This window comes from Schistocerca gregaria, chromosome 2, assembly GCF_023897955.1.
Source record: "Schistocerca gregaria isolate iqSchGreg1 chromosome 2, iqSchGreg1.2, whole genome shotgun sequence".
Taxonomy (NCBI): Eukaryota; Metazoa; Arthropoda; class Insecta; order Orthoptera; family Acrididae; genus Schistocerca; species Schistocerca gregaria.
Genome location: NC_064921.1, coordinates 635,388,990 through 635,412,584, shown reverse-complemented (window position 1 = coordinate 635,412,584; position 23,595 = coordinate 635,388,990). Strand labels below are relative to the sequence as shown.

The following is a 23,595-nucleotide window of genomic DNA, read 5'->3' as shown; positions in this document are numbered from 1 at the left end:
ATACCAATCGCTGGATTGACATTTATTCTCTGGAGTGTAGTGAGCAATTCATGTCTCATCACCAGTCACCAATGTGGGTCAGGAATTCATCACAATCCTTGTGACAATGCTCCAAAATAGACAAAGAATGTGCCATTTGCTTTGTTTTGTGTTCTTCTGTCAACATTTTCGGCGCCATCTTGCACACTTTTTTTTGTGTAGTTTGTATGTAACAATGTGAAAAACTATCAATCTTGAAACTTACGGAAATTTCAGATGCAGCTTGTCAATTGTGAAGAACCTGTTTTGGCAAAGTGCCTCATCCACTTCTTGTGTCAGTCTTCACAGTACGCCCTCCAGATCGTTCATCAAGAACATTTATTCTCCCTTCACTAAACAGCCTAAACCATTTATGCACATTTCCATTATTCATTACACCTGCACCATAAATTTCAACGAGCTGCCCAGTGAATTTCAGCAGGACAAACTTGTTTTGCACTGAAGAGCTGAATAACCGAGTGCACTTCACAATTGACAGGATTACTGACTGACATGGTGACAAACAAAGGCAGTATGATCATACAACCAGCACCAGCAGAGATGTAGTGGCAGGATGGATGGACAAGATCATTTCTTACTTCAAAAATAACCATTGTACATCTGATTTTTATATCTTCTTGTTACACATTTTCCTGCATATTGTTTGCATTTTTAGCTGTTTTGAATATTTAACTTATTGATGGCATTCAAAATGATTGTGTTTTTGAGTGCTCGGCAAATTTTTACTTTCAAAAAAGAGGATTAAAGAATTTGATTAAATTTTGCATGAAAAATGGAATAAAGTGCAGCACCGCATTCAAGTGGTGAATGTGGCTTTTGACGAATCTGCTGTCAGTATGACATGAGTTTATGAGTGATATAAAAATTTCAAGGAGTGTTGAAAAGACATTGAAAATGACTGAGATGGAGGCCTTAGCGCATTAATTACTGATGACATTGTGGAAGAAGTACAGAAAATGGTTCTGGAAAATCATCGAATCACCATTTGTTTTGGGCACGAAATGAGCAGCAGCGAAATATATTCCGAAACTGTTGAATTTTAGCCGAAACTGACATTGTGTAGACATTGCTCATGAATTGCTGAATGAAGTCAACCGTGATCCAGAATTTCTAAAGGAGGTTATAACCAGTGACAAAACACGGGTATACTGGTACAATGTTGAAACCAAGGCCCAAGCGTTCCAATGGAAACTACCTGAAGAGCCAAGACAAAAAAAAATTTCACAAGTTCATTCACAAGCGGAACATGTTCTCGCTGTTTTCTTCAATTACAGTGGGATAGTGCATCATCAGTTCCTGTCTTACGGTTGTACAGTCAGTATGGAATACTACCTGGATGTTATGTGCTATTTCAGTGATGCAACCCGAATAAAATGACCAGACTTGTGGTAAAACCACTCGTAGAAATTGCATCACAATAATGATCACATTACAATGCTTGTTTGTGATTTTTCGGCAAAAACAAAACTGTTATATTGCATCAGCTACCATATTTGTCGGACGTAGCCTCCTACGACTTTTTTCTATTCCTGAGGCTGAAAAGAACCACGAGAAGATGCTGTTGTGCCACCATTGATGAGAGAGAAATATATTCGCCAAAGGAGCTGAACACCATAATGAAAAGTGCTGGCACAAGTATATTACATCTGAGGAGGATTACTTTGAAGGGGATGAAGCTGTTGAAGAATAAATAAATATTCTTTAAAAAAATGTAAAGTTCATTTCTTTTTTATCACACCTCATACATATGTAAGATCGAATCTCTAGAGTGAAGAAGATACATTTTCAAGAGCTAAAAAATAAATGTCACACCAAAGTAAGGGATATGAACAAAAAAATAAGACACCTACATGACTCATATGATACTACAATACTTTTGTACTAGAATAAAAGAGCTATATGGGCCCATTCAGTCCTCAACGGGACTCCTAAAAGCTGAAGACATCTCCATATTCACTGACAGCCAAGACATCTTTAAGCACTCCAAAGAACTCTCATGCAAACCACCTCATAAAGACAAGATACTGTTTAACCCTTTCATGATTGCATTAGTTACAATTTTGCATATTACTGTAAAAATTGGCTTCCTTATTTTGGAATGGACACCGAATCAGGCCATATTTCTAAAGTTTGATTGTTGTTTATAGATTTATAATTACTATTTTAAGTAGGATGTGTATGTCCCACTGGACTCGAGGAGGAATAAATTGAGAACCCCCCTCCCCCTCTATCTCTCTCACTGTAAAAGGAAAAAAGTAAGCACTATTATTATGTCAAACAAATTTATTTATTTACAGCTTGACATTTTTATGAAAGTTTTCAAAACAAAATAGTGGTACTTGACAGTATCTACATATGAAATTGGTCTTAATCTCTTGCTTCCATGTACTGCATTGCCTGTATCACCTCACCTCCCTGTACCCCGGTGGAAAATATTATGCAGCTGCACACAAGCACACATCATCAGTAACTCCACAAACTACTATTTTTTTTGCAATGAATGCTTGCCTCCCCCTTCTTTTTACATTTCTCCCAGTTGAAAGCTGCCTTACAAGAACAAGGGGAAAAGGAAGTTGATTACATTTTCTGATTTCTGTACATGCAAAAGATCGCTGCAATGTGGTGTATTCACACGACACAAACTCCAATCTACTACTCGCCCGCCATCTGTCGGTATAGAAAAGAAATATCAGTGGCAAGTGACTACCCTCTCCATAAATTTCAAAAATTTAATTCAGTTATTTTGAAATATAGAAATGGAGAAAGTTATGTTGTGGTCTGTGTTCGCAACTTGTGTTGCAGAACACATTTAGACCAACTGCAGAAACAAAATGGTGTAGGCAGTGGCTGCTAAAGCGAAAGCAGTTTTCTCACGTAAATTTACTCCGAGAGTTGCAGGACGAACCTGTTTTCTTTTACATTACCTCGTGTTCCATTTCCACATTGACACTCCAATTTCATCTTCAATTGTACTCCTGCTTGGTCTTGGCGTTTCTTGATCACTAAGAAAGCCAAGCATATCAAAATAACATAACGTTGGCTGGTATACTTGATCTACTCCTACACCAGATCTTCTAGATTTCTGAACTTGCAGCTGCACACAAGCACACATCATCAATAACTCCACAAACTACTGTTTTTTTTGCAATGAATGCTTGCCTCCCCCTTCTTTTTACATTTCTCCCAGTTGAAAGCTGCCTTACAAGAACAAGGGGAAAAGGAAGTTGATTACATTTTCTGATTTCTGTACATGCAAAAGATAACTTTTCTCGGTAAACAGTTCGCTGACAGACTTAATTTACTTGAGTTGCCTTCATGAACTCATCCTTCAGGGCAGCGTAAATAGCTTCACATGTGTTGGGTATTATTTCACTTAACGCTTATTTCGATATTGCAGTTGAAAATTCCAAATCCTTGTAGCTCCTCCCTGTTGCTAGGAATCTTAATGTTACCACCAGCCGTTCATGAGGAGAAATTGCCCTTCTCATACAAGTATTTTTTCTCATAATATGAGGGGTTACAAGCTTTAAGAGATAATTATAAGTTTCGACATCCATCCGCAAATAATTTCGCCAGTTCGCAACGAAATTTTTTTTTATTGCCGTTTCTCTGTTTGCAGAGGCGTCAACTGCCCGCAACTTCTCAATTAGAGCATTGTATGCTGCTGTCTTTTTGTCTCGGTCACTATATCCTTTAGTGTTAATCTTCCAGAAACATGGGTGGTTTCTATACATTTCAATGAATTCACTTACAAACTCTCGAGAACACTGACGATTATCAGCCATTTTAATGCCCTGTGCGCACAAATACAAACACTAGACTGAGCAAACAGCTGTTTCGCGCCAGATTTGCGGCGATCTCCTGTCCACACGCTCCAACTTGTCTGCGCAGATGTGGTTTGAACCCACAGATTTGAGAGGTTTCGCTCAAAATTCCAACTTCCAGGTTTGCACACACCTCTGGTTGGTGCAAATCTTCTGTCCACACGCTACGATCTGTCTGCGCAGATGTTATGTGCGCAGACAGATCGTTGTGTGTGAACGGGCCTATATGTTCGTACGTGTAAAACATTAAAAGATTTTACATTATGTCATAAAAGAAACAAGACATCAGAGGATACTTCAAGAGCGTCAGAATTTCGTGAACCATACTAAAACACATTATTCGGCTTAAAATGCACATTCTTATGTAAATTTTCTTGGAGTACTAGTACTGTATTATCTAATGTTTGATTCTTTATTGTGGCATAATGCCTTACGTCCACTTGAAATGCAGCGAACAGTTGAAACTAGCCAATAGTGTGAAATTAAACATTTCGTTTCAAATAAATGGACTGCCTCAACAGAAATGATTAATAAAAGCCAAATCTCTTTAGCAAACCGGCAAAAATAACTTCATTGTTCTGTTAGGCGATTAATGATTGGCTCACAGAAAGGTGGAAATAAAATCTAAAACTAAAAACATATTTTTGCCTTCCGTAATTACGCGTACGTATTTTAATGCATTTGATAGCTCCAGGCCACAAAAATACGTTTTGTTATCATTTAACATGAGAGTATTAAACGAAGACGAAACAACAAAAATCACTGAACGTAAAAACAGGTCACGTGGAGACGACCCACCTCCCCACCACAACTGAGACTGCTCTGTGCATCAGGCCCAGATTTACTAATTTCCGAACCAGGGCAATATTTAGTGGGGGTCCACGCGACTCAACTGCGCATGCGCAAAAACTCCCCCCCTTCCCCCCCACCACAACTGCTCAAACTAATCTAATTTGAACAGTTGCCACGCCACGCTCATCGGAGGCAATTTGTTTTTACAACACATTGCATAGTCTTCCTAAAGCCTTTGGCACACTTTGCTGTTGGCAGACGCTTGTATAAGCACTGTTTTGTTGTTGTATACAGCGCATTTCGTTTGCAACTCAAGTTGCAATTCTTTTTTTTGTTCTCGTTCATGTTTTATTGCTGCAGTATTATTCTGCAATAGCGGGATACAATGATATCCTTTGTAAGAGTATTGGTTCTTACTAGTAAAAATCACAAAAAATTAACTGAAAACTAAAACAATTAAAATTTTCCGGAATTCCAAACAATTCCTGGGTTTTCCCCGGTTTTCTCCCGGATGGGAAAATTTTCGGGTTTTTCCCGGATCTCCCGGTTGTCCCGGGTCGTATACACCCTGTTACAGTTTCACATGATGAAACTGTTTACTATTTCAATGTCCAAAACAAAAGAAAAAACACAATGCACCATTTGAGTGATCCGCTGCCAATAAGTATGTCTTTCTCTCTGCTGGTCAAATTTGATCTACAGCTCCCACTGCAGCTGTGTACTCCATGACATATGCAGGGCAGGTTGTAGATCAGATGGTACCATCTCTATTTTTTTTTTTTTTGGCGAGAAATCTTATTTTCAGGTGGTAAGCAGTTGGCAAAACTGTAACTGGCTTTTTGTCTTACCATTTTATTGCAGATACATACCCTTTTGTACAGAAGACAAACTCTCCCATTGTAACTGGCCTTTCCTCTTTATAACATAAACTAGCCCCTTCCTATTTTGCCTGACTGTGCCAACAGCACAAAGACCAATTCATATAAGGATACCATTAGTCTGAATGAGGTAAAAAAATTGTCAAAGGCAAGATAACGATAATCCATGCAAGTCTCACATAGTGCCATTAGAAACCACCCTTTTAGAGAAAATCTGGAATCTTCTTGTTCTGCACATTTTCCCTGTATAAATTTGGAAATTAGAAACAAAATCTGTTTTAGTGTTGGCTAAGCCCCATAATTTACAGCTGTTGGCTAAGCCCCATAATTTACAGCTGCACCTTCACTGGCATATAATGCTTAATGAGGATTGGTCTTTGAAAGGTATAGTGCTCTCATCAACAGCAATATGCTTGATGGAACATGAGCTTGTTTCAAACAAGCATTGAGTTTCTGAATTATGGATACTTTGAAGGTAATCATATTTAGCAGTGCCGCTAGGTATAGTTTTTGTATTGTCATTGAAATGCAAATTTTCTACAAATAATTTGAGTCTAGTCTTTGTCATGAGCTCAGACATGGCAGTGACACCTAGAAGGGAATCACTTGACCAATAGCATGCACTGTTCTCTTTCTTGTGAAAAATAGCAGTTTGCCTCCTCACAAAACATTTCAATACTAACTCGGTGAAGGTGTAACGCAAGCCCAGTAAAAACCCACTTTTACACTTTTCAAGGGACTTGAAAAAAATGGCATAAACTGCGAGAAAATGTAAAATGTGGAAATGACTTTTTTAAGTTTTACCGGTTATTTATGGTGCCCCGCTTTCCATTTTCGTAGTTTTGTATGATATATGTAGATAATAGGGAACAAAATACTCATCAGGGAATGTTTATTATTTAATAAAGCTTATCTGAATTTAGTGCTATGTTTGGCAGGTAATATGACATTCACCGACACTTTAGCACAACAAATCACATTAAAAATAATGAAAATCACCCAACCGCCATGTTGATTTGCATGTTAGCAAAGCTGAAGTGATGCAATTGGCAGTTTTAGTATTTACACTAGATGCCTATGAAAAGTGCATGTCAAGTGTATACTGCATTAGAAACCTCCCTAAACTGCATAATTTTTAGTGTAACTTTCCTGCAAAAGGGATGTCAGCAGATGTATACAGTACCAGCCATTTATCTTTCCGTTTTTGATTTTATATCTATAGGTGCGTGAAATATTGTAAAGTATGTTAAATATGGCACTAAACTACAGATCGACCAGTCACTGCAGCCTTTATTTCACACTCACTGGCTTCGTCAGATTGCAGCCAAATTGACACTTTCAAATCAACATAGACATTGGGGTTACGAAGAGATCAGACTGTATCCGCAGCCAAAATTACAGGGAAGGAAATCATACTACACTGAAGAATTTTAAGCACACATTTTCAAAACATTAATATGCCATTTATATTTATTACACTGACTTTAATTTGGTTGGTCTACAAATAAGAAGTGAACAAATGGGTACAGTAGTTACTACTTTTTAGCAAAAAAAATCCAAAATTGTGTGTTGTTTTAATTTTTTATGATTAATTTTTTCAATGTGGTTTTCGAGTTTGTAAACACAACGGCAAACCTTGTCAACATCTGCAGCTCAAATATATTTTTTAATTGTTTCCACTGCAGCATTAACAACTGCAAATGAGGGAACCTCATTGCCCTCATCACTGTCACTGTCACTTTCTGTATTTTCTTGTGTGTGAAAGTCGATCACGTCATCCACAGAAACACTTTCCACAGTGACATCACGTCAATCTACAAGAAATAGTGAACTGGATGCTGCAGCTTTTCCCATGATGAAATAAGCAGTTTTTCACAGTTATCACTAACACTCACGTCTAGTGCGTCAGATCCATTTCCATGGTCGGCTTCAATGAATCTCACTCTTCAGAGGCAACTGGAGATGGTGGCCGCCATAACTTCTGTCCATGCCTTTGCAATATAATGCAAAGCATCTAAAACTGACACTTTAAAGAAAGCTGGGTCTTTCCCAATTTCCATCAAAGTTAATGTCTTCTGCATAATTACCTTCCTATAACACTTTTTGAAGGCATGGATAATACCCAAATCCCAAGGCTGTAATTTGCTTGTGCAGTTTGGTAGCAGAAACTCTAATTGCACATTACACAGACGTATATTTCTGGGATGCGCATGGCAACAATCCACTAACAGAACTTTTCTGTTGTTAGTACCCATTCTTGCATCAGGCAACATAATTGCTTCTCGAATAATTCCAACATAATCCACACTTTTTTGTTGGCACTGAAATTCATTGGCAGTGTTTTTATGTGTTTAAAACACCATGTATTTTACATTTGCCAGTCACAAGCGGTTTAATTTTTTCAGAACCATCCCTGATCGTGCCCAATATTGCTGACAGGTGAACTTTACTGTGTTTACCTGTATGGTAGTTTTAGCCTTTAAAGGCAAGCATTTTATTTGGAAATACGCTGACATAGAGACCCGTTTTGTCAATATTTGTTTCAAAAGTTCTTGCAACCTGCCACTCTGTTTTCTTTACCACATACAGTTTTAAGCACTACATTGTGCTGCTTCTTGTATCTATCTGTCCACCCATTAGATGCTGTAAAGTCCTTGATCCCAAGCACATTGGTGCCTTTCAGTGCCTTTTCGCGCACCATCACACCATTTATTGGAATATTCGACACATGTGCTGCATGAAACCAACTCTTTGCAATTTCTTCCAGTTCTGTGAATTTTGAATATCTGGCATATTTCTTTTTTTTAATTTTGCCCACTGTTGCTTACACTTTCCAAAATATAGTCTCTGTTTTTCACAGTAGTGTTCAACATAGATAGCGGTATTCCTAAACTCTGCGTTAATGCAACACATTTTCCATGGTGAGCTTCAACTCTTTCCAGGATTTTTACCTTTTCTTCCATAGAAAGGGTTTCTCTGTCCCTTTTGGCAGTACCGGAGTTTTCCATCTTAAACTGTGACAGAAAACAACAACGTGAAAGAATCAACTAACCACAGACTTCAATCACTTAGCACACACACACACACACACACACACACACACACACACACACACACACACACACACAAAAGCAAAGTCACAAAAACAAACTCTTCACACAGCAGTTGTCGAGAGTAGCTGTGTTGATTGAAATTGTTGTCAACCTCAGATGGCAAACCATACCCACCATATAACAGCAAGTTACAAATACTGGGAAATGGGTATCCTCTGTATGGGATCATTATAACAGGGTGAAGTTAACACCAAAACAATGTAGATATGATAAAGTAAGGGTGCTACTTATTGCAGCACACAGTACAGACAGATAAAGTTGGTACTGACCCAAAACAAATGAATGTTTCTCAGAAGTTGCATGCTGTTCTGGCTTCTATCGAAACAGTTACTCCTATTGACCACCATGCCGAGTTGTTGTTGGCAGTGGCAGGATACAAATAATGATTTGTTCCAACTTAATATTTGTTGAGTAGAGCACCCCAGTGTCAAGAAAGTTAACCATGTAATGTATGTGTTGTGTACATAGTTCCGCGTAGTCAGCGCGTACACACCTTTCCCACTAGAGTGCGCCCCGCTAAGGACAACAGCGCAGGCACAGCGCTCGTCCGTCTCCGCACTACGAGATGGCGCTGCCATAGTGACAGACCAAATTCTGCTTCTGCCGATCCGCATATTAATATGTGCCATTGAGATTGCTGCTAATGGAGAACCTTTTCTCCTTGTGGATCACACTTGCACAGTGATACATGAACGCGCAAGGTATTATGAGTGCACAGACCTGGGATTAGTCAGTCTGCATTTGTCTGCACCAGTCCGTACCAGTTCTACATTTGTCTGTACCAGTCTATAGTCAAGTTTCAGTCTGCGCCTAATAAGATTACCATATTCCTGTACATAGCCATGAAGATAAATGTATAGACACTTTTGTCAAGTATGAGACACATATGTGAGAATAAGATTAACGTACCAATACCAAAGGAACTTCAGATTGTCAATTGTAAATAGCATCCAGAACCAAGTGAAGTAATTTTTATGCTTGTTATTATTTTAATAAATGTGTGCGATAATTAATCAAGTTGTGTTTAAAGTCGGTCACCGATAATCTGCTACCCTTAGCGTGCAAGTGGCATTTCTATCCTCTGACCTAACGGCAGAAGATAAACATGCCACGAGACATATTGCAGACACTCGCCTACTTCATTAAAGCAACAAGTCAAATAATCTGATGGTGTGTGTACTGAAGGTCTTACAGTAAGCACACCACATTGATCCCATCCTCGTTGCAAATCACATTTAAGTGCCTGGCAGAGGGTTCATCGAACCACCTTCACAATTCTCTATCACTCCAATCTCTTACAGCACACGGAAAGAATGAACACCTATATCTTTGCATATGAGCTCTGATTTCACTTATTTTATCATGGTGATCGTTCCTCCCTGTGTAGGTCGGTGTCAACAAAATATTTTTGCATTCGGAGGAGAAAGTTGGTGATTGGGATTTCATGAGAAGACTCCGTTGCAACAAAAAATGCCTTTCTTATAATGATGTCCAGCCCAAATCCTGTATCATTTCTGTGACACTATGCCTATATTTCATGATAACACAAAATGCCTTTCTTTGAGCATTTTCGATGTACTCCGTCAGTCCTATCTGGTAAGGATCCCACACCGCGTACCAGTATTCTAAAAGAGGATGGACAAGCGTAGTGTATGCAGTTACCTTAGTAGGTCTGTTACATTTTCTAAGTGACCTGCCAATAAAACGCTGTCTTTGGTTAGCCTTCCACACAACATTTTCTTTGTGTTCCTTCCAATTTAAGTTGTTCGTAATTGTAATACCTAGGTATTTAGTTGAATTTATGGCTTTTAGATTAGACTGATTTATCATGTAACTGAAGTTTAATGAGTTCCTTTTAGCACTCATGTGAATGACCTCACACTTTTCTTTATTTAAGGCCTACTGCCATTTTACGCACCACTCAGATATTTTTTCTAAATCGTTTTGCCATTTGTTTTGATCTTCTGATGACTTTATTAGTCTCCCAAATCGTTTACATAGATAAAGAACAGCAAAGGGCCTGTAACACTACCTTGGGGAATGCCAGAAATCACTTCCGTTTTGCTCGATGACTTTTCATCAATTACTACGAACTGTGACCTCTCTGACAGGAAATCACAAATCCAGTCACATAACTGAGATGATATTCCATAAGCATGCAATTTCACTATGAGCCACTTGTGTGGTGTAGTGTAAAAAGCCTTCCGGAAATCCTGTAATACGGAACAAATCTGAAATCCCTTGTCAATAACACTCAAAATTTCAAGTGAATAAAGAGCTAGTTGTGTTTCACAGGAATGATGTTTTTCTAAACCCATGTTGACTGTGTGTCAATAGACCATTTTCTTTGAGGTAATTCATAATGTTCGAACACAATATATGTTCTAAAATCCTGCTGCATATCGACATTAACGATATGCGCCCTGTAGTTTAGTGGATTACTCCTATTACCTTTCTTGAATATTGGTGTGACCTTTGCAACTTTCCAGTCTTTAAGTACAGATCTTTCGTCGAGAGAATGGTTGCATATGATTGTTAAGTATGGAGCTAATGCATCAGCATACTATGACAGGAACCTAACTGGTATACAGGATGGACCAGAAGACTTGCTTTTATTAAGTGATTTAAGTTGCTTCACTACTCCGAGGACATTTACTTCTACGTTACTCATGTTGGCAGCTGTTCTCGATTCAAATTCTGGAATATTTACTTCGTCTTCTTTTGTGAAGGCATTTCAGAAGCCTATGTTTAGTAACTCTGCTTTGACAGCACTGTCTTCAATAGTATCTCCATTGCTAGCGTGCACAGAAAGCATTGATTGTTTCTTGCCACTAACATACTTCACATACGACCAGGATCTCTTTGGGTTTCTGCCAGGTTTCGAGACAAAGTTTCATTGTGGAAGCTGTTATAGGCATCTCACATTGAAGTCTGCGCTAAATTTTGTGCTTCTGTTTAAATTTGGCATGTTTGTTTCATTGCTTCTGCAACAGTTTTCTAACTCGTTTTGTGTACAGAGGAGGATCAGCTCTGTCATTTGTTAATTTATTTGGTATAAATCTCTCAATTGCTGTTGATACTATTTCTTTGAATTCAAGCCACATCTGGTCTACACTTATATTATTAATTTGGTAGGAGTGGAGATTGCCTTTCAGGTAGGCGTCAAGAGAATTTTTCTCTGCTTTTTTGAATAGGTATATTTTTCGCTTATTTTTCGAGGCTTTGGGGATTACAGTATTCAATCTCGCTACGACAAACTTGTGTTCACTAATCCCTGAATTGGTTTTGATGCTACCTATAAACTCAGAATTATTTGTTGCTAAGAGGTCTAGTGTGTTTTCACAACCATGTACTATTCACGTGGATTCATGAACTAACTGCTTGAAATAATTTTCAGAGAAAGCATTTAGCACAATTTCGGATGATATTTTACGTGTACCTCCAGAATTCGACATGTATTTTCGCCATTATATCGAGGGTAAATTAAAGTCACCACCAACTATTGTTGTATGTGTCAGGTACGTGTTTGAAATCAAACTCAAGTTTTCTTTGAACCTTTCAGCAACTATATCATCTGAATTGGGAGGTCAGTAAAAGGATTCAATTATTATTTTATTCCAGTTGCCAACAATGACCTCTGCCCGTACTAACTCACAGGAAGTATATTTCAATTTCATAATAAGTTAAACTACTTCTGACAGCAACAAACACACCACCATAAACCGTGTTTAGCCTATCCTTTCAGAACACCAAAAGGTTCTTCACAAAAATTTCAGCTGAGCTTATATCTGGCTTAATACAGCTTTCAGTGCCTATAAAGATTTGAGCATCAGTGCTTTCTATTAGTGCTTGGAGCTCTGGTACTTTCCCAACACAGCTACGACAATTTACAACTGTTATACCAGTGGTTCCTATATCTATGTTCTTCCTGTGTTTTGTGACTGAAGCCCTTCTTGTGTTTTCCCGAGACCCTCTAACCTAAAAAACCGCCCTGTCCATGCCACACAGCCCCTGCTACCTGTGTAGCCGCCTCATGCATATAGTGGACACCTGACCTATTCAGCAGAATCCGAAACCCAACCATCCTTTGGCGCAAGTAGAGGAATCTGCAACCTACATGGTCACAGGACCATCTGGGCCTTTGATTCAGACACTCCACTCGGCTCTGTACCAGAGGTCCGCAATCAGTCCTGTCGACTATGCTGCAAATGGTCAGCTCTGCTTTCATCTTGCAAGGACGCTGGCAGCCTTTACCACTTCTGTTAGCCACTCAAAACCAGAGAGACTCTCTTCTGGTCCAAAGTGACACACATCATTGGTACAGACGTGAGCAAGCACCTGCAGCTGGCTGCACCCTGTGCTCTTCCTGGCATCTGGGAGGACCCCTTCCATATTTGAAATGACTCCAACCGGTATGCACACGCAGTGCACATTGGTTTTTTTACCCTTCTTGTCAGCCAAGTCCCTAAGGAGCCCCATAACACGCCTAAGGTTTGGTGCTCCCGACTACCAATAATCCCACACTCTGTGATTTCCCGGATCCTGCAGGCTGAGTGGTTTCCTCTGAAACAGGACAGGCGACAGCATCTGGCTCAGCGACAATGTCAGCCACAGACATCACCTGGAACCTGTTTATCAGACAAACTGGGGAGGCCTTATGTGTGGCCGCCTGGTAAGTTGTTCGCTGCCCGCTTCACCCTGGGGCGACCTCCCACTCGACCATAGGTGAGGGGTCAGACTCAGTGCGAGCAGTAACTGGGTTGGCCACCAGTGAGGACTGATCGGAGGACTCTGACGTGCTGGACATCTGTTGGATCCCCACGGCAGGCCCACAACAGTGGTGGCCATCCACTGCAGCCTCAAGCTGTGTAACCGAAGCCATCACAGGGCTGAATCTGAGAGTGAAGTGTCACCAACTCGGCTCACATCCACACACAACAATCGCAGTCCCTGTCCATACTAAAGACTGTGGAAAACTAAACTATGCAGATAAACAGACTATTGACTCACACTACAGAAATCTACTGTAGATCCTGATGAAAATGCATGAACTGTGTCTAGTGATATGCAGATATTCAAAAACCTAACTATAGAAAGCATTCAGGTGAAACTAAATAATTTGCCCCCGATTTGGAACTTATAATGTGTCACAAAATCTGTTTACTTTCTGACGCAAACAAAAATGCGAAAACTGTGGAAAACTGTGGCTATTAGATATTATATTTACATGCAGAAACTCAAGAAAATAAACCAGTAAAGCACACAGATGATATAATAAAATTTGCTCCTGGTTAGGAACTCATAAATGTCACAAAAACGGTTACTTCCCTGTTGCTGCATCTGTCTCGGTCGGCTACTGTTTTTGGATAGTTTGCTTTGCTGAAAGGGGTATTATTTAGTCTGTGTAATATGTGTTGTAGGGCTACAAATTTTTTATTTTGTAGGTGGCTGGATCAAGCATTTATAATTATGTCTGTAGCTGTTGGCTTTCTGAAGATGTCAAATGTGTGTGTATTGTTCTCTCTCCCTCCAGGACCACACAAGTGCTAACAGCACTAGAAATTTTAAGTAACACCAAACGATACTTTCACAATACGGAGCTTGTGCTAAAAATGTTGCTTCTCACCTAAAAAGGCAAGAGAAAAACACAACAAAATGTACTACAGCAGCATATTATATCAACCACATAATATGTTTATTGTTTGTATAAAAGGAAACATGTATGTCAGGCCACTGATGATGCTTCCCAAATAAAATAAGCGAAATGCGTATGGCAACAAAACAAACTGCCATCAATTAGACGCATAGACAGTGCATACCTCCATGAGTTTAGAGCAACTAAGAGAAAGACAGAAAACAGATAAAAATTACCCCCCCCCCCCCCCACACACACACACACACACACACACACACACACTGTATGGCTGAAGGGGTGAAACTTTCTGGGCTAAACCATCAGACCCAAAGGCATCTGGCTAACTGCACATAATAAGTAATTTCTCAACAGATACTTAACCAGCTGTATGGATTCCTAGGTTGTAGAGTTTCTATAAACTTTTGCAAATGAGTAGACTTTAAATAGTAAAGCATTAAATACCATGCTGAAGCAGTAGTTACTATGTGCAATCGTACTGGGAAGCATCTGTAGGTAGGTTGTGTGTGTCTAGTAGTGGACAGTTGGGTTAACTGTAATCACAATGAGAGTTTTTACTTTAAAGTGAAGCACAAAAAGTATTCAGCATACATGAAAACACTTCAGTGGTCTGTTGCATAGCAAGTGTGAGATGTCAAGGGCAGTCTTTTATGTATTTACATACACTATGTCATCTGCAGTCCTGGGCCAGTAGCTGTTGAAAGCATTAGATTGGCGTATAAGTTCATAGCATTTTTGTTGTTCATGTTGGTGTTCCTGTTTCTATGGGTTTATTTATCAATTTCCATATTCATTCCTAGTTCATTGTTGCTACTGTCATTTACAGACAGTGATTGGAGCTCTGAATGCTAGAAAATTGTGTGACAACTGGAGAAATTGGAGCATTTACAATATATTCTTCTGTTTGAGTTCAATAGATGGGTGACAGCAGCAGAAGCAGCCAAAAACATTTGTGCCATGTACGAGTATAATGCCATCGGACAGAGCACAGCAAGAAAATAGTTTTCTCTTATTAAATTTGCTTCTGTCTAGGATGTTTTCAGATTCCAAGGTTTTCTTAACTACAAGAAACAGTTTTATCATGGTGTATGTCATATATTTTCCACATGTGCTTTTAATGGGCATTTTATTAGTACTGGGCAAAATATTTATTACTGTTTCATTATTCTTAGTGCAGTAATTTGAAATTTTTGCATTGGGGTCAGAAAATACCCCAGGTATACAATAACAATATTACGAAAAGGAAAGTTGCCACTCACCATATAGAGGAAATGCTGAGTTGCATATAGGCACAACAGAAAGACTGCCTCTAATAAAGCTTTCGGCCAGTAAGACTTTCGTCAAAAACAGACAACGCGCGCACACACACACACACACAAACACACACACACACACACACACACACACACACACACACACACACACACACACACACACACACACGACTGCAGTCTCAGGCAACTGTAGCTATACCGCGTGCAGCACCACCAGTACATGATGAGAGTGGTGACTGGGTGGGGGTGGGGGTAAACAGAAGGCAGGGGGCAAGTAGGGGAGCGATAGTAGGGTAGGGGAAACTAACAGTGAAGTTCTGCAGGTTAGACGGAGGGCAGAGGAGAGATGCTGAGGAACGAGGGGGTGGAGGGGGGGGGGGGTGTAGCAGAAAAGGAGAGAAGTAAAAGGACTGGATGTGATGGTGGAATGAAGGCTTTGTAGTGCTGGAATGTGAACAAGAAAAGGGCAGGATGGGTGAGGGCAAGGTTGAGGCCAGAAGGGTTACGGGAATGTAGGATCTATTGCAGGAAAAATTCCCACCTGCACAGTTCAGAAAAGCTGATGTTGGTTGGAAGGCTCCATATGGCACAGCGTGTGAAGCAGTCATTGAAACGGAGGATGCCATGTTTGGCAACTTGCTCTGCAACAGGGTGGTCCACTTGTTTCTTGGTCACAGTTTCTTGGTGGCCATTCATGCGGACAGACAGCTAGTTGGTTGTCATGTCCGCTAATAATGCATCACAGAGGTTGCAGCTTAGGTTGTATATCACATGACTGGATTCACAGGTAGCCCTTCCTTTGATGGGATAGGTAGCAACATGCACAGCGCCATCTCAGAAAGATCTCCGTCCTGCTCACTTCCTACTCCCCCCCCCCCCCGCCCCCCACCGCCACAGCTGACAAACCCTGGCTTGCAGACCTACTACACTTACCCCACCTTCCAAAACTCCCTACCACCACCAAATAGAATCCAAAACCTAAACAGACCCATAACACAGTCATGAACCTTTCCTCCAGAAACCTTAGTCCCCAAAGGCCTCACCTTTTGCCCCACTCCCAAATTCAATCATGAAGGAATTGTTGAAGACCTTCTCTCCTTCTCCCAGTCCCTACAGTGGAAACACTTTTTTACGACCAACCCTACCAATCAGATTAAACCAAAGACCAATGTTGAATCCTGCCTAACTCGTTCACTCCTCCATCCAACCATGATCCACCACCACTGCCCTCCAATCACCCTGTTAACTTCCAGAATTTCTTAACCTCGAACCTTGCCTCACCATGATTCCAGAAATCCCTCAACATGCAAACTAATTTTACAGCCACAAAAAGAACTGCAGTTCACCATCTAAAAACTGATTCCGACCTTATAATCCCACTTGCGGACAAAGGCTCCACTTGGAACTGCAAGGATTTCCTGGCAGAAGGACACTGCCAACTGTCAGATAAATGCACCTTCAATCCTTGCCACACTGACACCATTCCAGAAATCCAGCACTATCTCCAGTCACTCCTTAAATCCTTAGACCCATCCCAGAACCTCTCCCTGGAGTCCATCTCTCTGCTTATCCCTACCACTCCCCGCACTCCTACCTTCTACATGGATTCTAAAGTCCATAAACCCAACCACCCAGGACACCCCATTGTGGCCTGTTACTGTGCCCCCACTGAGAGACTCTCTCATAGACCAACACCTTCAACCTATCGCCTGGAACCTACCTTCCTACATAAAAGATACCAACCATTTCCTCCACCGACTCTCCACAGTTTCTGACCCTTTACCACACGATGTCCTAATCACCACTACTGATGCTGCCTCCCTAATGCCCATGGTCTTACCACTGTTGAACAGTACCTTTCTCAGTCAACATGACCAACTATATCCACAACCACAGTTACTTCTCCTTTGAAAACAACAAATCCGAGGCACGGCTATGGGCATATTCATGGACCACCCACCTACAGGAATCCTTCCTAAACACCCAGAATCCTAAACCCTTCACGTGGTTCAGATTCAATGATGACATCTTTGCGATCTGGATGGAGGCTGAGGACATCCTATCCACATTCCTCCAGAACCTCAACAACTTCTCCCCCATTTGCTTCACCTGGTCCTACTCAACCCAACAAGCCACCTCCTAGATGTTGACCTCCACCTCAAAGATGGATACATCAGTACCTCGGTCCATATCAAACCTACTAACCACCAACATTAGCTCCACTTCGACAGCTGCCACCCATTCCATACCAAGAAGTTCCTTCCATACAGCCTAGCCAGCTGTGGTTGTCGCATCTGCAGTGATGAGCAGTCCCTCGTGAAATATACCAAGGGTCTCACTGAAGTCTTCACAGACTGTAATTATCATCCCAATTTTGTACAAAAACAAATATCATGTGCATTATCTTTCCAGTCTCCCACCACTTACCTGACTCCCACTGTCCACCCACAGAGGAGCATTCCCCTCGTAACTCAGTATCATCCAGGACTGGAGCAACTGAATTACATTCTCCAAAAGGGTTTTGACTATTTCTCATCATCCCTTAAATGAGGAATGTCCTGTCCACAATCGTTCCCACTCTTCCCACAGCAGTATTCCACTGTCCACTGAACCAACACAATATACTCATCCATCCCTACACAACCTCTGCTCCCAATCCCGTACCTCATGACTCATATCCCTGTAGTAGACCTAGATGCAAGACCTGTCACATCCTCCCACCACCACCTACTCCAGTCCGATCACAAACATCACCTTTCTCATCAAAGGCAGGGCTACCTGTGAAACCAGCCATGTGATATACAACCTAAGCTGCAACCTCTGTGCTTCATTCTTTGTGGACATGACAACCAACAAGCTGTCTGCATGAATGGCCATCAAGAAACAAGTGGACCACCTCGTTGCAAAGCAGGCTGCTAAACATGACGTCCTTCATTTCAATGACTGCTTCACACTCTGTGCCATACGGATCCTTCCCACCAACACCCGCTTTTCTGAAATGCACAACTGGGAACTTTTCTGGCAATACATACTACGTTCCCGTAACCCTCTTGGCCTCAACATTCATTAGTCATTGTCCTCACCCATCCAGCCTCTTCCCTGTTCCCATTCAAGCACTACACATCTGTCGTTCCACCATCACACCCAGTCTTTTTCTGCTACCCTCCCCCTCACCACCTCTCCCCTGCCCTCAAGTCCAACCTAACTGCCCTACCCTCTCTCCACCTTGTTCCTGCATGCTCCTCAGCAACACTGCACTGTCCGCCACCCCTAACCTACTATTAACCCTCCCCCTCTCATGCAATGGTGCTGGTGCTCACAGTGTGACTACAGTTGCCCGAGACTGCAGTCTCGTGTGTGAATTGCGTTTGCTCTTGTGTGTGTGTGTGTGTGTGTGTGTGTGTGTGTGTGTGTGTGTGTGTGTGTGTGTGTGTGTGTGTTCTATTTCTGACATAGGCATTACTGGCCGAAAGCTTTATATGTGACATTCTTTTTGTTGTGCCTATACGTTACTCAGCATCTCTGCTACATTGTAGCAGCAACTTTCCTTTAAAAATAATACTGTGACATTCCATCCTGGATTTTACAAGTACACAATATCAGTTGTTCAATGTCACATTTTATTACAAAAACAAAAGCTTGGTAACAGTGCAATTTCTCAACTGACATTCCTATGTAGATTGTAACCAATTTGCATATGATATATATGCATGCACTGCTGGAGAAAATTACCAGTCAGGAAGTAGATTTTATTGGAGTAAGGTGTAATGGTGCATTTTATTCATAATGGATGATGATATATGCTTTGAAAGGGGTTACAGAACAATCAAGTTTCAGCAGGCATGCTTAAGAGTGATAGTGATAAAGAACCAATTTTTGGAAATAGGGATGAGAGCGATGCTGATGTGGATGTGATACAGGAAGATATACAAGTTGGAGATGAAGTGGATGTGAAAAAGATGATACCGGTATTTAGGAAAATAGTGCACTCACTCTTGTATCTTGAAGTTGATAACTAACACATGATATGGTACCACCTGACTTGTGCAAATATTCCATGTCACCTTAGACCACAATTACAGACATGGATAGATTGTCTCAGACTTTTTAATCATCAATCGCAGGCTGAGTGTAATAGAAATGCATAGCAATAATGTACCGAAGACAGTAAAATCCTACAACCATGTCTTCAATGCTGGATTGAACTTCACTCTACAGAACTACAGGCATTCTTTCATCTTTTGTCTACTAATAATAACTGGTTTATATAAGGCACATGGGAAGTCTGAGTGAATTTCAGACAGATGAATATGACCTATTTTTTGAGCCACAATGAGCTTTTTATGATTTGTGATATTCTGATTCGCCTCTGGTTCGATGATGAACTTACAATGGAAGAAAGAAAAACAGTTTCTGGATCAAAAGTTGAAACTATACAGGCTTTGTTTGAAATGTTCATTAATGTACACATTTTGTCTTATATCCCTAGGCATTATATTATTGTTGATGAGCATCTGTATACTTTGAGACAGCATCCATTCAAGATGCACATTCCTTAAAAACCTGGAAAATACAGTATAAAAATGTGTGCTACTGCAGATTATAAGATCAGTCTATATATTTTTATAAAAGGCAATTCCTGACTGACTGACTCATCATTGACCAGCCCAAAGTACTAAGGAATGAAACTTGAAATTTGCAGAAGGTGTTGATTTTCTATTGTAGACCTTGTTTACGATGGAATTTTATGAAATTTTACCCCTACGGGAGTGAAATAGAGCATTATTTTTTTTTAGAAAATATTTCGTTATATTAAAACTGTTCTAAAGCTAAATATACAAAAAACTGTTATTTCACTTCTTGGTTGGAAATACAAGATAGGACAGTGAAAGTTTATATGGATATATTACCACAAGAACTCTTGAAACAGGGTTAACAAAAGCCTCCAACTCCTGCTACCAGAATAACTTTTTGGTTAGAAGTACAATCAGAACAGACCATGCTTCTATGGCTTTAATTAGTGCGAAGGTGTCGCAATTTGTGAACAACATAAATATTCCTTTAAATAATAATTTAAAAAAATCTCTGCAGACTATACAGTCTACATGAGTGAAGCAAAGGACACTGAATAATTAATGGAAAATCTCATATAAAGATGTGAAACAAATACTAACAAAGAGATAGAGGGGCTGGCCAGTACTTACCTCAGCTCAGTACAGCTGATAGATACACAAAAAACAACCGAAAATTTACGTTCCTAGCTTTCGCAATAAATGTTCCTTCATCAGGGAGGAGAGAGGGGACAGAAAGGGAAGAAGGGAAAGTGGATTTAGTTACTCTGGGTTGTGCACCTTATCCAGTATGGATGTATTTGCATCTTTTTTCAAGATATTTGTACATCAGAAAACAGCAGTTTTTGAAGAATCCTACTACATCTTAATTCTTTCCTCTATGTTTATATAAGAGAATACTGCCAAATGGAAATGCATTATCTAATTATTGTCTGACATTAATTTATTATGCCCTATGGAGCAAAAAATTAATTTTAAAAAAGGTAGCCTCACTACAGAAAAGTAATTCGTTCAGTAAATTAAGTAAACCATTTATGTGGGATAAGAATGAGGTTACACCAAGTACCAACCTTGGGGGACACCATATTTAATTACATTTTATTCCTGTACTATCAGTTGTTAATATGACCCTGATTTTACTTATTTTGTGGTATGCCTCCATTGAAGCAAGGGACATTGATTTAATGCCACACCATTTTGTAATCCATGAAACTGAAAGCTTTGGCAAGGTACCAAAAAAATGCATATATGGACTAATTTCTTCTTTGTAGTTCTGCCAGAATTATGTTTGTGAAGATTTACAAATTTCTAAGTTTGCCGCCCTAGCTTGGGCAGTACCCAGATTGCCAATTCACAGTTGGGTTGCAGTCCAAATAGCAAACAATGAAATCTGTAACACCTCATGAAGGCACCTAGGGAAGTTGTCAAAACATTGTGATAGGGAAATGAGAACATTAAGTCATCTGCAAGGTCCAGAAAGTTGGTAACTATAAATTTTGCTGCAAAAGGCTTGAAGATCATTTAAGAGACCTACAGATTGTTGTAATATCATTAACAGCTGAGTTGGCAAACATATTTCTGCTGGTGGAGAATGCAATGCCTTGCTTCAGGATCCTCAACATGTCAGCCAGTAAGAGTGCTGGCAAAAGCGAGGTCCAAGACTCAACAAACTCAACAACTCCATAGATATTCCCTTTACAATAACCAAAAAGTCCATAAACAATTAACACTGGCTTGAGCTCCTCACCATTTAATTTAAAGTTAATTTGAAATGCAACAATATAAACACTTGAAACATCACATCAACCATAAAGTTACCTTTTAAGCAGTCAAACAGCACATTGCTGACTCAGTAGCTACAATATTAATGGTAGAGATTATAAAAGGCAGGTAATTCCCAGACTAACTGTGGAAAATATGACTCAGTGGTGTCATGGATCTCCTTGCGAGTCAAAAATGATAATAATACCCAGACATCATGTTACCACGATAGATTAATAGCAAGAAAGAAATTGTAAACAACTGAAGGAGTATATATCAGCTCTCTATACTATGTCATAAGACCATTAAACTTTTTCTACTTTTTCTTTACCTAGTATATCAATCAGTATTATGCTGCAGTGTTAACCATAAGGAAGGATAAGGAGCAGGCCTAATATATATATCTATAAAGGGTGACTCAAATTTGATCTGTGGGCTATCAGCTGCTTATGATGACGGAGCCCGACAATGAAGATATCGCACTACCATAATACAACAGTACCAACACTATACAGTAATTCAGAACATTCACAAATAATTCTACCGAACATAAAATATTCACTCTACAAAAATCTTCTGTATATATATGCTTCAACAGCCAATTAATGTAAACACTAGTTAATCTACCAAAAAATATTAGTGACAACAAAATTTAATGCATGTTTGATTCATAATGACTTTTGGCAATGTGCTGTTATAGGTTTTCCTGTATATCTGCTTAAATGGTTTTAGGACATAATGTCGATGTTGTTGCAGTAGTACAATTACGACACTATCAAATATCACACAACTGTTTGTCAGTGTGGCTGATCAAGCTATGTAAGGCATTACTAGCCTCTCAGTACCAATTATATGTAACGTTTTTACTATTCTCACTTAACAACCGTGTCTCACTTTAATACACAAAGACAACATAAAAATTATTTTAAAAAAGCTGAATATAATCCATATGTGCAGGTCGCATAATGCACTTACCTCGTAATTTTGACTTATGTACAAACCGGTGTACACGCCCAAACCAAATGTTATCTGAAAATAGGAGTAAAATCTCAATAAACTAACACGAAACCTTGTTGCATGTGAGCATTTACGAAACAACTCAGTAAACGCGTCAAATTGCGAAACAATTTTAACTAAAGAAAGATTTAATACGTGAAGTGCTTACAGCTCCACCTACTAAAAGATGAATGAGAATGAACAGGATAGTGATTATGTTGTAAATAAATGTCAAAATTGCCATAGCGTGTCGACGAAACACGTTTGCTACTGACTTACATACGATGTTTATTTTCAGATAGCTGGAGGGTGTTTTAAATAGAATACAATCTGAACCTATCCTTTGTCATTGGTATTTTATACGCTCTGGGTGTAAATATTTATTTAAATAGTCCTTACCAAAGATCTGAGCATTATTTCGTCTTCTCTCACTCCACTTCTCTTTCACTACTGTCTTATCTCATGTTTGTTCGCAAAATACGCTTAGCAAAGATGCAATTCATTGCACAGATTTAGATCTTTACCGTCACCAACAAATAGGTTGCTACAACTCGAATGAAGCCTTGACGAGAGTAATGATACACTGTAGAGAATTACACGTTACGTGATCGCTTGCGGTTGTCTATCTACTGTTGCCACAGTTCCTCTGGAGAGTGATTTGTGTTGTACGACGGTCTTTTCAGACTTATCGTGA

General features: G+C 39.8%; 1 long non-coding RNA gene across 1 annotated transcript in view; it reads right to left on the bottom strand.

Moving 5' to 3' along the window:
• Window positions 1-23,332, bottom strand: part of LOC126334663 (uncharacterized) — a 57,153-nt gene extending 33,821 nt beyond the window's left edge. Inside the window, exons 1-2 of the long non-coding RNA XR_007564765.1 lie at window positions 23,301-23,332; window positions 22,881-22,934 (exon numbers count right to left, since the gene is read on the bottom strand). This is a non-coding gene — a long non-coding RNA (uncharacterized LOC126334663). The remainder of the gene's footprint in view (window positions 1-22,880; window positions 22,935-23,300) is intronic.
• Between the last annotated feature and the right edge of the window lie 263 nt (window positions 23,333-23,595).